The sequence below is a fragment of the Pezoporus wallicus genome, unplaced genomic scaffold, assembly GCF_028554395.1.
Source record: "Pezoporus wallicus isolate ANWC-B61680 ecotype Strahan unplaced genomic scaffold, APGP_CSIRO_Pwel_v1 contig_3952, whole genome shotgun sequence".
NCBI lineage: Eukaryota > Metazoa > Chordata > Aves > Psittaciformes > Psittacidae > Pezoporus > Pezoporus wallicus.
Window position 1 is genome coordinate 7,096,282 of NW_026635034.1, and position 12,007 is coordinate 7,108,288.

The 12,007-nt window shown below is 37.8% G+C and overlaps 1 long non-coding RNA gene across 2 annotated transcripts; it reads left to right on the forward strand.

Annotated features, from left to right (window-relative positions):
- Positions 1 to 237: 237 nt before the first annotated feature.
- On the forward strand, positions 238 to 7,050 carry LOC130592611 (uncharacterized). Of its 2 annotated transcripts, XR_008970594.1 has the most exons (4): positions 247 to 321; positions 670 to 794; positions 5,561 to 5,729; positions 6,906 to 7,050. It is a non-coding gene; the product is annotated as an uncharacterized LOC130592611 (long non-coding RNA). The 2 variants fall into 2 exon arrangements; XR_008970595.1 differs by lacking the exon at positions 670 to 794 and having other exon boundaries at positions 238 to 321.
- The last annotated feature ends 4,957 nt before the right edge of the window (positions 7,051 to 12,007 follow it).

Here is a 12,007-nt window from a genome sequence, read left to right on the forward strand (position 1 = left end):
AGTTTCCCAAAGATACACAAGTATCTTTGTTTGGTACACAAGTAGCTAGGTTACTTTGTCTAATTGAGATACCACATGCCTTTGCCATGATATAGAAGTACAAAACTGCATGTGGGAATAATAATAGACTTATTTTCCCGATAGCATACTTATCTCTGAAGTTCAGTATGTCTAATGCTAGGTTTCTGTTAATAATCAGGTATCAAAATCAGTAACCTGATTTATTTTTTTTAAAAAAGGACAGCCCCTGAAGTCTCTTCTTGCTGACCATGAAGGTGAAAAATAATTACGGACTTCTGGATCGTAAGACTGACTATTCAGGTGTGGAAAACCTGTAGCTAAAAATATTTGCAGAGATGTGCATAGAAGAGAGGGATAGATTAAGGTAAATTGATTCAAGAGACTCACTGGAAATAGCTGCAGTCAAGATGCACTTTCATATTTTAGTCTGACCACTCTTACACTGAGACTACCCATCCACAGGTAGGGTTTCCAGCTGGAAACTTCTCTTAGAATCATAGAATGGTTTGGGTTGGAAGGAACCTTCAAAGGCTGTCTAATCCAACCCCTCTGCAATGAGTAAGGGCATCTTCCGCTAGGTCAGGTTGCTCAGAGCTCTGTCTGAATAAAAATTTTAACAATTTTGATTTTTTTTTTTTAATCTTACAGGTGAAATTTAATTTCTGAACAGGTGATTTCTTAATTATTCAGAATGCTGGATGTTTTCCAATAACTTACTCCAGAATATGATTATCTCTGCCTTCTTCCTAAAGCAGCATTTAAAGGAGGATATGGTACCCTTCTATGCCATTTAACATAACATTGAACAGGTTATTCAATGTTCAGCATTCTTCTGTTAAGTAATTCAAAACTAGGAGAGTGGTCTGTGCTAGCAAACCTAGCCATACGAGCAAGCAAAGAACCTAATCCTGCCTGAAATATTAATGCTACGAGCAGTGAGGAACAAGGGATATGTGCAGAATTAGGCCCTGCAGGAAAACCATTCACTTATATGGGCAAATATTTGCCACCCTTCTTCATTAGATCATGGAATTTGTTATCCCTAGGGCCAGGGAGACAATTTTATAGCCTTTTTGTTTTCTACTGTCCTTATTTGAGCATATTCCTTTGACTGTACTGTTTCATTCAAGAGAAAACAGCCTTTCATTGCCAGTTCCATAATGTTCAGTTAGTTACAAAGCAGCATTCATCAAAGGATTTAATTCATTTGCAGAAGTACCAATCTGTATTTAGTTTAGTTTATAAGTGCATCAGGAGAGAGACAATATTTACTTTTATCTGCTCTTTTTTAAATCTACATCCTGATGCATGTGGTGTTCAAAACTGATTAAAACTGAGCAATTTCTTCCTAGGGGTAGATTCTAATTGGCAATTATCTTTAGTATAGACAGAGAAAGGTGGTATTTTGCACTAAAAGAAGACAGATAAAGGAGGTATATTTCAGCACTAAATCTGGAAGAAATGAGGTGTTGGACTTCATTAATTCTTCAAAGTTTTTCAAACAGTACCATTGCTGGAGGGAAATCTGATGCATGTCCTGGAACTTACTAGAAGGTTACATGGCAGTCAATATAGAAAGTAATAAAGGCTATTTTCCAAACGGTTATTTCACAGTTAGTTTTATGTTAGAACCCCATTCTTTGAAATGATATTGTACTGCCATGCCAGAATAGCTCATGTATATTAAAAGAATAAAGTAAAGCATTTTGCTTTGTGCTATAATGCATGGAGGGAATAGATGAATAAAATCTTAAAAAGTAATAAATATTTAAGACTGACAGAGATCAGACTGAACTAAAAGCTGTAACAGGTATTTTCAGTTTATATTCTGCAAACAAATAAAGGAGCCTTTCATTCTTACACTTAGATTTTGACCTGATTAATTGTGAGGACCAGGCTAATAATTAAACACTGGATCAAAATTATATGCTGCATTGTTGCTTCTTAGAGATAAGGTGTGAAATCCCTGAAGCTAACTTTTTTTTCCTAGATGTCTTACGTATGAATACTTGAGATGTGTTCTGGGAAGTTGGTTTTGTTACTTCTTGCTGCTTGTTATGTTGCATCTTTTCCATAAGCCATAGTACAAGCCACATCAATACAATCATACAGCTAGTCTGTTTAACCTCAGGTGTTCTCAGGATACAGTATATATAAAAACTTGCTTCATCTCAGCATTGTTAATGTCCTTATATGACAGTTTCCCTTCTGTCAGATTTACGTTTTTGGATTTAGACTTCTGAAAAGCCCATAAATATTTCTTGAGGATACCAGCCAACACATGGTCTTTGGCCTTTACAATGTTCCAAGAATGTTCAATGGCTATATTTGTCTGATAGTTACGATTTGAGCATCATGGGTTTTTCTGATCATTTTTGACCATACTTTATACTCATTCAGTGATGCAGGTTAACAGACAATTTATTATTTAAAATTGTCACCATGTGCTCTTTAAAACACCAAAGGAAGTCTGCATGATTACTAAATGAAGTCATGTAGGAATTTCAGAACATTTTTAATATCAAAACATCTAAAATCAAAATAAGAGACAATGTGTACTTCATATTTAATTTGATAAAATATACTGCTTTTGCCCATGAGGATTATAGTGTCTAAAACAGTTTTAAATTTGTCCGGTACTGGACAAACCTAGGAAAGGTGTAATATCTTTCATCTTGAACTAATGTGATAAGTATTTTTCTCTTGATACAGAGGATTAAGAAATAAGCCTGAAAAATAATAAAGAATGAGGCAGTAGTTGAGGCATTGTAGACTAATATTAGAAAACAATATGACAGTGTTGATGGTAATTGAAAACATGTACTCCAATATATGTCAATGGATCCTGCAACTGAGCTGCTGGGATGCTAATTAGTTTCATGGTCGCTTGGTGGATTGATGTCAAAGAAATACAGAAACCAGAAAATGTGGAAGGAGGAATGTGCAGGAGCCTTACAATCAGAAATGGGTACTTGCATTAATAAACTGAGAAGAAACCTTTCTCATCTTTGAAATAAACTATTGGTTCTTCTTCCTCCTCCAGATTTTAAAACCCTTCCAATGCCTTTGTATTCTTTTACAAAGAGTAAAGCTTTGTACAGCAATGATACATGTTCTTATTTTTTTTTTCCTTTGGTTTTGTTTTCAGATGATGTGTTTTGGTTCAGTTGTGTGCTGTGCTATTTTTGTTTTGAATCTATGAACTGCCACAGTTGATCTGAATTAGAGTTTTATCAATTTGAAGGAAAATAAATATTTTTAAAATTGCATGTAGTTTTAATGCTGCATCTCTGAGGATTTTGTATCTGATGCTGTGGAGGCCAGCAGACATTCTCAAAGGTTGAGGCTGTAACTTGGTAAGAGAGAAGAGGGGAAGGTACTACTTCTTTGCCAGTTTGTCACTTAGATTGTAGCAGTCTTCTATTGTGTTCAGAGCCATTTTGCCTGCCTTGGTTCTCTGTAGGCAAAATGTATTTGGAAACTGGCGGATGCATCTGCACAACTTTCTCCCATATGTAAGAAACAGTGGCTTCAAAAGAGCTGTTCTGGCTCTGTTTCTTACAAGCTGTCATCTCAAAATGTTCTAGCGATGTATTTTTGGAAAAGACTTAAATTAGGTTAAAATTTCCTATAACTATTATATTTCTATTTAATTGCACTAAAAGGAAAACAGCATTAAAAAGTAAACAGCCTTTTCTTGCTCAATGGTCTGTTTATGCTTTGAGTATGAAACACAATGTAATATTTTGTTTTGGATCTAAATCATTTAATTTTGCAGGTCTTACCATTGCAAAATGAATTGAAATCTCTGACCTTCCTCAGCTTGTATCTGCATTTCACAGTCTAGTTGGTTTGGCAGCAACAGCTCTTATGTGTATTGCCAAGTATGCGATGGAATATCCACACCTTGATGTTTACCCTTCTGCCAAGGTTCTCAAAACTGTGGCATATCTGGCCACTGTATGGAGATGTAGCATTCAGTGCTGTTTTAGTGGCTTCTGGAAAACTGCTGGGTACTCTTTAGTCTGTCACATGAAATTAGGGTGACTCAGAGGCCTTGTTTTGCTTTCCTCAAAATACAGTTGAATCCTAGGAGGAGGTAAGGGCTAATTCTCTTAGCTCCTTTGCAAGGGTAGGGAAGTAGCCTTATACAACTTAGCTTAACAAATTTGGTAGAACTGGAACACAAGGAGAAGAAAGTTGGTGACTGACTTCTGTGTTGATTAGGAGAGAAGCTGATGTTGGTCTCAAGGATTTAGTTTGCTGGATTGTCTAGAGGGTGTTTGTTTAACTAAGAGTCTGACTTAGATTCCGTACAGCATTACTCCTAAGATTCCTATGTGAACAACTAATGGCTAGAGGAATTATAGTAAGATCTTTTAGGTCCCTCTGTATCAATTATTTTCTACTGTGATGACATACAGCTATTGAAGCTTTTTGTTATGAATAATTTGTCCTATTTTCTACTACAAAGCAATCGTATATCAAACTGGTTTTGTTTCCTATAATTAATAGGCTGCAGTAGGAGTCACTCAGAATGATAGGAACTGATACACTTCCACTTCTGACAATTCCTTCCAAAAAAATTACTAAGTTCTTGTCTTGTATTTGCAATAAGTGGATCTTTCGTCTTCCAGCTAAACTGATTTCCAAGGAGCCCAGTATCTTTGATATTTTTATTCTGTGTCTGTAGTCTATCTTAAATTCCAGCACTTTAGCATTGAAGTATTTTAGTACTGAAGTCAGTACAGCATTAGAGTAGCCATGCTCACTTCCAGCTGAACATGGCACCATTTCTACTTAGGCACCATCAGTTGAATGCTGGCTTGATCACAGCATCCATGGCTAGTATGATGGTTGCTACATTGGATCCGTGCTGCACCCCTGCATTAGTGTGTGATCTTGGTGTTAGAGGACTCCCCTTGATAATGGCAATAGTATCAAGAGAGCAATTTTTGGACCTCTTCATTGCAAATAAATGTAAGGTTTTTGCACGCACATCCAGTGCTTGCTGAATGCTAGCCACAATGTAGCCTTGCACATTAGCTGAAAAATTTGGCATAAATTATGAGGAATCAACAAAGTACTCTGCAGAATGTTTATCTAGCCCTATAGAAATTCCATAACAAGTCTGCAAGACCCTTCAGGATCCCACAAACCACACTGCAGGGATCCAAAACTTTTTAGCCAGCAGCAGTGCTGTAAAATAAGCTGTGGATGTTTATCTAGTCAGATGTATATGTAATCCTAGCCATTGCTGTAACTGTGGACTAGTTTTGGAAAGAATAAGGTCTTGTCCTGCAAAATAACAAATGATTTCAGCTCCTATTAAGGCTGTATAATCTTTCATCAAAAGTTCAAAAGGCATATCTGCTTACATGACCAAACCCAATAATGATCAAAGGTGACAATCTTCTGCTAACTGGGTGCTTGAATGAACTTTTATTAGCTTTTGTTTCACTTATTTAATTCTTCAGGAATTATAATTTCTTGAAATGTTAATTTATCTTTTTCCCCTTTTGTGTTTAGTAAATTCCAGGGCCTGACACTGACAGCTGTAGGTGGAGCAAATATGCCTCTTACTAAAATACCAGTTACTCTGGCTGAACCTTGGGTGCAGAAGAACTTCTTGACAACAGTCTTGACAACTGTGGGTTTCTTGACTGGTTCCTCTGGATGGAGCTATTCTGTCATGTGCTGTGTGTGTGGTAAGGACATACCACTAGTTTGTCCCCTTTTCTGTGTGAAATAAAACCAGGGCGTCTACTCTGGAAACTTTCAAAAATAAATAAGATGTTGCAGGAGATTGGATGACTGGACTGGCTCCCTGACAATTTTGCTCATAATGGTAGTAAATAATGAAAAGTTACAACAACTGGATAGATGTCTGGTGGGTTTTCTAGAATTAGGGTTTGGCAATGAACTCCTTAAATGCCAAGAACAGCAAAGAAACGAGAGCATGTCTGGGTTGCATGATGTGGAGCTGTATAGAGATATCCAGCCAACTCAAGGATTGCAAGCAGTATGTGTGTGCTCGAAGAGCTCAAGCAGTTCCACGTGGCACATCACTGAACAGTGTAAGCATGCTAACAAGTACAGTTGTGGCTGGTCACAGGCATGGTGGACTGGGTATTGACTGGCACTTGTACATCAGCATGAGGATTAAATTGGCCTTGGGAGGGTTGATTCCTTCATATCAGAGTGGTGGTCTTACACCCTAAGAGAACTTGCATAGGTTTGCCCAAGTTCTAGCTGTTCTGTGTATAAACAGTTCCTAGTACACTGAATCTGTCACTTGAACTTTAAAAACAACTAGGAAAAGCAATAGCAGCAATGTGATTTACTCATAAAACCAACAATGTAAGGTAATATATTATAAAATGCTGCATGGCTTTCACTGAAGGATCTCACCCAGCAACTGACTTTGAGGAAATGGGAAATGTTAAATGTGCTGTTTCATAACAAGCAAGACAGGAGATGTTATTTAAACAAAGAACATCTTTGTTTTGCTAGGGAAACATGTTAAGGTAGTTTAGGGAGGAGAAGAAAAATAGTTTTAAAAGGGCTGGAAAACAGTATTTTCTCAAAGGTGTATCTGAAAATCTGTTTGAAATATGTGATTTTTATGCCAAGTGGGATGCTGAAGCTTTTTTTTCTTTAAAAAAAAAGGAAAAGGCCATGCAGTACTGAACTGTTGAACCATTGCTGTATCAGCTTCACAGCTTGTTAAAGTAAACTTTAATGAGCTGAAGAATATGCAGTCTGCCTTCTCAAACAAACTACATGGGAACTAACAGCAAATGAACTATTTATTTTGGTATTCTTTTCATGGACTTGGAACTGCTGTTTTGACCAATATGCTCATTTAATATGTTCACCTTTAGGCCATGATCAGATCTTTGCCAAATGTCGTGTTTTGGGGGGATATGTCACAGCATCTACAGCAGGAAGGAAACGTGTGGAATTTTGGAACTTGCATTGAAACTGGGTTAGACCAAGCTATTGAAATGATAAAGGAGACCAATTCTATTGTTATGCAGATGAGAGTTGAGGTATTTGTGGTTCAGTTACTCAGTAGTAGGGTTTTCAACTTACCTGGGGTCTTGCATAACATTTCACTCTTCCTTTAACCACGCCAGACTCTTGTTTCAACTTAATTTGAATCTATCCAGTTCGTGCTTGTTATGTAAATACTAAAATTGTTAAATACCTCTTCCCTCCTTATATGCGACCTGTGTCTCATCTGATGTTAGCAGTTTATACCATCCTGGGCTTTGCCCGTAAATACAGACCTCTAAGATCATGCCTAATCATCTCTGTTCCTATGTATATGGTCTGCTTCTGTGGAAGCTGGAGTATCCCGAGCTTCCCAGAAGAGTACCAGCTTTCTTTATTGTGAAATCCTAAGCCTGCCAAGTCACTTACTTGCAGACTACCTGAGTGCACACTATTAAAGCATTGCTGAGCTTCACCTTGACAAGTCTACTCTTCTTTGATGCCAGATTTTATCCTTGATTTTAAGTGTTACAGGGCACAGATTTTGCTTTCTTGTCTGTTGCAGACTAGTGCTTAGTACTAACTGTTATTTTAGTGATGTACAAATATGCAAGAGACTTGGAAATATGCATTATGGACACTCAAAATACAATAAAAGCTAAGAAGGGATTGTAACAAATGTTTGGTCACAAAACACAAGGCTTTATTTCTTCTTTCCAGTGTTTGCAGTGAAACCGTTTGTTCAGATGTATTTAAAAAGCATAACATTTTTGTGACTTAGTGCCTACTTGTCACCTGTAAACCCATTTAATTCGGTGTCCTGGAGGTATGCAACATTAGTGAAAGCTGAATACTGATTGTGATGTAGTGATCTACAACCATAATTACAGTTCTAATGAAAAAAGCTGCTTAACTACAAGTGTCACACCTGGTAACACAGCATAGATATTGGCAGGACTATGCCATGTGTGTGATGATACAGCACAGGGCACAAGGGCTGATCAAGACCCTAGACCTAAAACTGCACTGCTCTTCCTTTCATCACGCTTATGCCACTGGTCATATCCTAGAATTTTGAAGCTTTACTGTTGATATATATTCCAGCTATGATGTCAGACTTGCTGTTTATGATTAGCCCTCAATGAGCCTCACTTTATTATCTGTGAACCCTGCTTGGAATTTTTTCATATTAAAAACTAGCGAAGGTCTCGAGCACAGAGCTGAGGATACAGCGCATTTGGGTGCAAATCTTAGTTTACAACAAATAAATATGAGGTGAAGTCACTGAAGTTAGTCCCTCGTTGTGTTAATTCTCATAAAATAAAAAATATCTTGCTCTTCCTAAAAATGCGTAACCCAGCACTGCTGAGGTTTATGCAGGGTAGTTCACTCAGATTCCCCTAAGAATGGCAAGCTTTGGCAAATGTTCATTTTCAGTTTGCAACAATAACCAAAAAGGTTGTGCCACGCTATTTTAGAAGATTTAATTTCTGTAGGATAACTATAAATGGAAAACACTAACAGAGATGAGGAAACATTCAGTTTTCACACATCCCATCTACAGGACATCAGAGCCACTGAGTTGAAATGTGTCCGCTAAATCATTCTTCTTTCATTTTGCAAACAATCTGCAACAAATTGCAAGAAGTTATAGTGTTTTATGAATGCATGTGAGCAAAAGATTATGGTTCCAAGTATGTAGGCAAAAATCCTTAAAGAAAACAATTTTTATGCACTGATTGCCTGAAGCTATTGAGAACTTGCTGTGTAGGTGGTTGGTATGTCTTGCACTCTGCTGGAAGCTCAGGTGAGCCTAGGCCTTTTCTCCCCAACTTGTGGGTGTTACAAGCACTGTACATACCTACAGTTGTAATCAGGCAGACTTCTCCAGCTGACCCAAGAATACAGTTGGCTTCTTTCAGATGCAGCTGCATGAAGCCCTTAGCCAAATGGATGGGTCATCATGATGAGGGGCCTCTGAAAGGAGAGGGATATGGAAAAAGAGGGAGAGAACTGCCAAAGTGCCTCCCCCAGCAAAGCAGGCTGCTGTACAGAGCAATGTTAAGTGCTGTTGTTTTTGTGTAGTCACATTAAAAAAATCCAACAGAAAACACTCAAAGTCCTGGAAATTCATTGTTAGTCAAGATGTTTATATACTCTTCCCCTGAAGATTAAAGAAATTATTTTTAAAAGGGTCAGAGACTTTATTTGCTGTAAAATACTGAATTCCAAATAGAATGCAGCAGTGTTAAAAGCACCCACAGACAGACACACACACACACATACACATATCAGTGTTCAGAGTGTTAATGATTTGTGGTTTTAATTTTCACTTTTTTCTGTATAGGTTCTAAGTTTGGGAGTACGGCAAATCTTTCCTAATATATTCCATACTGCATAAGTAACGAAGGCTGTAACAGCTGTGATTATTTCTCTGGAGATGTGTATGATCTGTAGCATCAGGAAGAAAGGCAAAAAATGGCTCTATACTGCCTCTAGGCTTCCCTCTCCTGAGGCAGCCAACTATTAAACCAGAGCCTATGTAGGCCACTGACAGATAGGGATCTTTTAATTTCAACAGCACCTCCTCAGATTTTTGTATCACCTTGCACTGGCTGTATTTCTTTTGCATAAAAATCTTCACTGCTTTATCTGTTTTAGAGCTGCTCTGCATTTCTGGACCCAGCTTAACAGGTGGGAGTCAAATGAGATTATTTTGTTCCAAGCAAATATGCAGATGATAGCTTGTGAAGGAAGATTTACAAGCTAAATTGAATATCATGGGATCTTGAATTTACTACCTTTGAGAAGATTCCATCTCAAATCTTTTCAGCTGACAGTCTTAAAATGTTTCTCACTCACTGTCCATCCTGTAAACTCAGTCTGGGAAGGTAAGATGATGTATCCACCTTTCATAAATGACTGAAATAGCAGTAGCTTCATTGCTGTAATGAGGCTGATCTGCTTGCATTGTTGTATCTGATAGTTTGTTGACATTACATTTCCACGTATTATAGGAACTTGGCAGGGAAAACTAATATTTCTGTATTAGACTGCTTTTATTCCCCTTTTCTCAAAGTAGACCTATGGTTGGTTGTCTTTCACTTGGAGGCTGTTCTCTATGTAACAGTACACTAAATTCCTTTGGCTCATGCCTCTCAGTTACTTGGAGGCCTGTTGCAGAAGATATAAAAATCAGTTCTGTTACAGCCAGGACATCCTTGCCTTCTCTGGTTGCCAGGCTCCTGGGAGGCATAGCCAGCCCTGTTGTTAAAAAGGTTAACAGGAATGGGAGCTGGAATGTGATGCTGATTTTAATAAGGACTCTAGGAGACCGAACAGATGTACAGACCATTAAACTTGACTTCTCTGGGCAAACTGTGAGCAACTCTTAAAAAAAAGAACGAAAATTGCTAGGCACATGGGTGTGTTTGGCAGATGAGTCACTGCTGCTTTTGCAGATGTCACATTTAGATGTCACAGTAGTTTCTCCAGTAGTTCACCATTCGCCAGCACTGACTAGAAGGAACTATTGACAATTTTTAGAGGTATGTTCTACCATCTTAACCTAAGCTGTGCAATTGCTTGCTCTACTGCAAGGCTAATTCCTGGACCTACAATGGACTGTCTGTAAATGGAATGCTCCTTGCATGCAGCTATGGAACTGGAACTGAACCAAATAGAGATTGTAGATTTGGACTGTAAGTGAGCAGTGTTGAAATAAACTACGTGGTACAACATAGTGGATATCATCCTCAGATTCCACATTTGTGCTGTATTTAGTGACCTCACTAGGGCCTTGCGTAAGACTGCCTCTAAATTATAGGAGTATTTATTTTCATGGTATCTTACACAGAGAATGCACAAAATTTTTTTAATAGTTTTTGTTAGCACATGTCACTGCCAAGATTTGATTCTAGGTTTGAAGATCAACAGATGGACCTAATTCTTTTAATTCAGATGAAACAACAAATTGTCATCATTTATTGTATGCTTGATTAATGCGCTTTGGTGTTGTCTTGATAACTTGAAGCAGTGGCTTTTCCTTTCATAGTAACACATTTTTTAATATAGTTCCTTTTTGTTTCAGATACAGACTTGGCTCGGGTCACTGGTGCAAATGACATAGTGAACTCAGCAGCAGAGGAAAACCCTGATTCTGTTATTGCTAGCATGCCAATATTGGAACTCTGGAAAGCCAAAAAGGTACAAAACCCAATGGCAGAGATCAGTACAGTGTTACTTACGTTGATTTCTTGCAAGTGCCAACATGGAAACATCTAAACTGATGCTTCTAAAGATGAATACACATAGGCACCTGTGTAACTGAAAATGGCCACTGCCTATAAAGAGGGTAGAACTTTGCAGGGACCTACAAAGAGGAATCCTGGCCATTTCCGTAGGACCATACATATGTCAAACAGCTATAGTATTGAACATTACCTTGCCTGCTTGAATCTACCATGTTAGTTTGTATGGACTTCAAAAGTTTCAAGATTTCTTGTTTCTTACCCCATTATATTCCCCCCTCCCCAATGGATTCTCCTTTTAAAATGAAAAAAAAAAATAAAAATCAGGCTATGCCTATGTTAGAGATTATTCTGCATATAAGAGTTTGACAGTATAGTTTTGCTGGCAAATTTCCTGGCAACTGCTTCAGGCATTGGTTTTAAACCAGCTCCCCAGATCAAGTCAGCCACATTCAAGGAAAAGTTGAAGCCTTTGGCAATGTAAAGGTCTTTTGCCAACGTAGTCATGACAAACAGAATGCAAGCATTTTTTGTACTCTGAACTGCATAGGTATGCAGGTCGAAGCCAGTATTGTAACCACACTTAAATATGTTTTGAGGTTAAAAGAGCTAGTAAAGCAATCCAACTGTTTTAAGTACACTGAGGTGCTTTACATGTTTCTGATGATCGAAGCTGTATCAAGTTACTTCCTTGTCTGCTGTAAATATAAAAAAAAAAACACCCCAAACAAATCAACCCC